This window comes from Lonchura striata, chromosome 29 (genome assembly GCF_050655825.1).
Source record: "Lonchura striata isolate lonStrDom1 chromosome 29, ASM5065582v1, whole genome shotgun sequence".
In the NCBI taxonomy this organism is placed as follows: Eukaryota; Metazoa; Chordata; class Aves; order Passeriformes; family Estrildidae; genus Lonchura; species Lonchura striata.
This window is the reverse complement of record NC_140731.1, coordinates 3,332,632-3,337,286: the sequence shown is the minus strand read 5'-3', so window position 1 is coordinate 3,337,286 and position 4,655 is coordinate 3,332,632. Positions and strand designations below refer to the sequence as shown.

At 51.2% G+C, this 4,655-nt stretch overlaps 1 long non-coding RNA gene across 1 annotated transcript; it reads left to right on the top strand.

Annotated features, from left to right (window-relative positions):
* The first annotated feature begins 1,155 nt into the window (after positions 1–1,155).
* On the top strand, positions 1,156–3,801 carry LOC146765011 (uncharacterized). The gene is made up of 3 exons (XR_014950442.1): positions 1,156–2,003; positions 2,946–3,230; positions 3,627–3,801. It is a non-coding gene; the product is annotated as an uncharacterized LOC146765011 (long non-coding RNA).
* The last annotated feature ends 854 nt before the right edge of the window (positions 3,802–4,655 follow it).

Genomic DNA, 4,655 nt, shown 5'->3' with positions numbered 1-4,655 from the left:
CTGTCGCTGGCCCTATTCTGTGTGAAACATGGCTCACCCTCTTCACTTCCTGATGTCCATGTCGAGGAGGTGCTTGTCTCTTCCAGGACAGGCAGAATTCTTGCTGGCAGCAGTTTTGCTCCTGGATAAATCCTGTGCCATTCAGAACAAAAAGATGTAGAAAGTCACTTGGGGCCACCGGCCTTGTGACCCGACCTCTGCCCTTTTTCCGTGTAAAACCAACCTCACCCTCCCTGTGTGTTGATGTGTGTTCACTGGAGGCGTGCTGCTCTCCAAAGGCAGTGAGAGTTCCTGGTGTTGGCAGCTGTGGTCTGCGAGAAATCATTCACTGTTTGCAATTTTGGAAGCACAAATCCTGTTTGCCAGGGGAAAGACTGTTAATTATCTTGGAAATGAAAATCTGGCACCCCATTGTTTAAGGGTTAGACAAAGGGCTGTGTAGGGGAGGGACACCAAACCCCCCCCAGGACCCCCAAAATTCTACTCAGGACCCCCAAAATTCCTCCCAAAAACCCCCTGAGACCCCCAAAATTCTCCCCAGGACTCCAACCCCCCCAGGACTCCCAAAATTCCCTTCAGGACCCCAAAACCCCCCCTGGGAGCCCCAAAATTCCCATCAGGGTCCCCAAAATTCCTTCTGGGACCTCCCAAAACTCCTTGAGACCCCAAAATTCCCTTCAGAATCCCAAAACCTCCCCCAGGACCCCCTAAATTCTACTCGGGACCCCCAAAATTTCTCCCAAAAACCCCCTGAGACCCCCAAAATTCTCCCCAGGACTCCAAAACCCTCCCAGGAGGCCCAAAATTCCCTTCAGGACCCCAAAACACCTCCTGGGACCGCCAAATTTCCCTTTAGGACCCCTGAAATTCCTCCTGGGACCCCAAAAACTGCCTGAGACCCCCCCAAAATTCCCTCCAGGACCTCAACCCCCCCCTGGGACCCCCAAAATTCCCATCAGGGTCCCCAAAATTCCTCCTGGGACCCCCCAAAAATTCCCTGAGACCCCCTAAATTCCCTTCACGACTCCCCAAAAACCCCCTGACACCCCAAAATTCCTCCTGGGATGCTGCAAAGACCTTCCAGAGCCCCCCAGGACCCCCCCAATTTTGTGTCACCCCCCAATTTGGGGTTCCCCCCGATTTTTGGGTCCCCAGGCTGGTGGCTCATGAGGACGACCCTGACTCGGACCCCGAACTCCCCCCGGATTCAGCCCTCCATGTGTCCTCGGTATCAGAGGCTGGAATTGCAGAGTTGCCGCTTTACCCCCAGACGTAATTTTTGATGTGGTTGTGCCACTTGAACAGTATTTGAAATCTGTTTGTGCTCTTGCAGCAGCATTTCCGGACCACAATGGAAATTGAGCCCTTCTGCCTGGGGCTGCTCACAGAATCGTGGAATCCCAGAAGGGTTTGGATGGGAAGGCACCTTTTTTTAAAGCTCGTCCCGTTCCACCCCTGCCATGGGCAGGGACACCTTCCACCATGCCAGGGTGCTCCAAGCCCTGTCCAGCCTGGCCTTGGACACTTCCAGGGATCCGGGGGCAGCCACAGCTTCTCTGGGCAACCTGTGCTGGACAGCAGCTTTGAAAGGCAGAGTGAAGAACAGCTGTGATTTTTGTGCTGCCCCTAACATTGTATTGACTGGCAAATGTGCCTTTGGGGTTTTTTGGGTTTTTTTGGTTTTTTTTTCTTTAGTTTTTTTTTTTTTTTTTTTTTTTTTAAATTTTTGTGACTAAAAAGCTACCTTGTGTTCCTGGAATGTTGCATTCTACCTCTGTTGTTTTCCCAGTCAGTCTGGATCCTCTGCTTACATTTTTTCCTTCACTTATTAGATGTCGCGGATGTGCTGGCTGTTCTGATGGAGGGCAGTGATGGCTTAGATGAAGGAATTGGGTTCTCTTTAAATGAAGACGTGATTATCCAAACATTTCCCTTCAGTGCTGTTGTCCCTGCTGCATGAGCAGCCAGGAATATGCTGTTGTTTCAGTCTGAAAATGGAACAGGTACAGGGTTTTTTTTATGTTTTATGTGTCATTTCTAGCAGTGGAGTGAAAGCGGCATCATTTCTACCCTCTTGTAATAATTTTTTACCATTTATCATTTTTTACCTTGAGGCATTTTATTATCTTCCCTGCAAGCAGCAGGAGGTGCAGATTCACGGTGCTTTGTGCTCAAGAGGGGCATTGAAGCTCTGTAGGTGCTTCTGCCCTTTTCCCCTGACCCTGAAGAGAAGGGACACTGTCCCTGCATGGACAGTCTTGGCCTGGAAATAGCTGGCCTCAGTAACACAGCGTTTTAAGGGCAGAGCGTGGCAATCAGGAGAGGAAGGTGGTTCCCGTGGGCAGCTCTTCCCGAGAGCAGGGAGAGGGGACTGCCTTGTTAAGTAGGAAGTGGGTGCGTTTCCCAAGGAAAACTTCAGAAATTGAGCTCCAGGGGCAAACACTGTGAGGTTCTACCACCTCCTTGAGGACATCCTTAAAACCACAGGGGCATCAGCAGGGCTTGGAGCAGGACTGGCCAACCCCAGAGCACCTCACGAAGCCTTCTGTGTGTATGTGGCAGTCGAGTTGCACCTGGGGGGTGCTGAAAGTCCCAGTTCTGAGAGAAAATTCTGTTTAACTCATACACGTTGGCTGGGTGTGTCTCCCCAGTACAGCTCGGTTCTTCTCTGAGGCAGGGTCTCTCCCTGTTAAGGGCCGGGCGTGTTTTTGGCACAACACGGTGAATGTGGATTATTTGCTTCAGCAAGAGCTGATGATGTCTGGAGGGTTTTTCAGGTACCTCAGCAGCCAGGAGCACCTGTCTAAGTCACTAGGAACACTTTTTGATCTCGATCAGTTCTTTTCTGCGTGAGGCTCCGTGGGCTGCTGGCAAGGCCCAAAGTAAGGAGGGTTGCCCCAGTGTCCGTGCTCATGTCAATAGTTTAATTTATTTGGCTTTTCTAGGAGCAGACGTCGTGGAGGACCTTGGTGCTGTTTTCACTGGCCTCCTGCACTCTCTGAGAGAACCCCTTGCTCCCTGCTTGACGTTCCAGCTCTGTGACAAAGCTGCTAAGTATCCTCAGCTCTACCAGTTTAACCAATACTATAGGCTCTGGATGCCCAAGCAGTCCCAGGAACCTGTGGTATGGAATCCCTGAAGTCACTGAATTCTTGAGCCAGTATTCCTATAAAATCCTCGCAGTCGACAGAGGTAACATTTCCATCAGAAACAGCGTTTTTATTGAGGAGGTAATTCTGCATCCCTTGTTGATCGTGCTGGGGACACACGTTTGCTCCAGGGCTTTTCTCTGATGACACAAGAGGTCTCTGTGGTGTTTGGGAGGCGATGCCAGGGCTCAGGGCTCATACAGAGACTCCTCACCGGGCACAGCAGAGCCTGGTGTGTGCTGTGGCCTCTGTTTACAGCGCCTGGAGTTCCCCCGGGTGGGTGGAGGATCACAGGCCCCTCAGCTGGGTTTGGTGAGTTTTTCTCAGCTCAGCAGTGTGAACACTCTAGATGCCCCTGGGGACACTGCTGGACAGCATCCATCCACTCCATCCACTCATTTGTACCCAGGAATGTAGGAAACTCTGACTGGGGACGGGCAGTAGTTCTGAAAATCATGCCCTAGCCTTTTTCTCTAGGAACGAACCAAGCAAGTGCCCTGAAACCAGCGGAGCAGCTGCAGAGGCTGAAGGGAACGTAAAAGGGCTCCCGGCACCTTTTGCCTCCGTTCTCTGCCATTCCCCAAAAGGCGTCACAGTCCCGGAAGAGGTGTTTGTCATGCAGCCTGCCAAAATAAAGACCTGTAAAATCCTAGCTCTGCCTTTTGTTTAACATGTTCTTACTTCCTATTTATGTCATCACAGAAAGCAAGGAAAGAAGAAATGTGACTGGTTCCCACTATTGCTCCGTGCAGGCATTTTTAAAGGCTGCTGTACTTCTATCCTCTTTTTCCACACCAAGCTTGACTTTTCCCCTCCTTTTTCGATGTCTGCTGCTTTGGGTGTCCCAGGCAGGGCTGGGTTCCTCGGCAGAGGTCTTAGGAGTTGGTGCAGATTCTGCTTTTTCCGAAGGTGTATCAAAGTGTGCCGGCAAAAGGACTGTTTTCTCCAGGGGAAAGCTTTCTCTCAATGACCATCAATGCATGTATGTGTTTTAATCATGTAACCAGGTGGATTAATAAAAGCCGACACCTGTAGCAGATTTTTGTTGGATCTGTGTCTGTGAGAAGTGGGCTCTGTGTTGGAGAGGGAGAGACCAAGAGACGCTGTTGGAGAGTGGCAACAGTGGCAGGTGTGGGCTGTTGAGATGATGAGGGCTCAGAACAGCCACAGGTGTGAGCTGTGAGGATGATGAGGGCTCAGAGCAGACACAGGTGTGAGCTGTTAAGATGATGAGGGCTCAGAGCAGCCACAGGTGTGAGCTGTTAAGTTGATGAGGGCTCAGAGCAGCCACAGGTGTGAGCTGTTAGCATGATGAGGGCTCAGAGCAGCCACAGGTGTGAGCTGTTAAGTTAATGAGGAGGAGGGGCGGGTCCCTCTGGAGGGAGGTAATTTAAGGACGAGGCTTTGCGTCAGCCGGCTTTTGCATGGAGCGGCTGGAGAAGAGGAGTTTATGGGGGGCTCCCGGGGCTGTCTCATGGAAGGACAGTGAGTACTTTAAACAGGGTT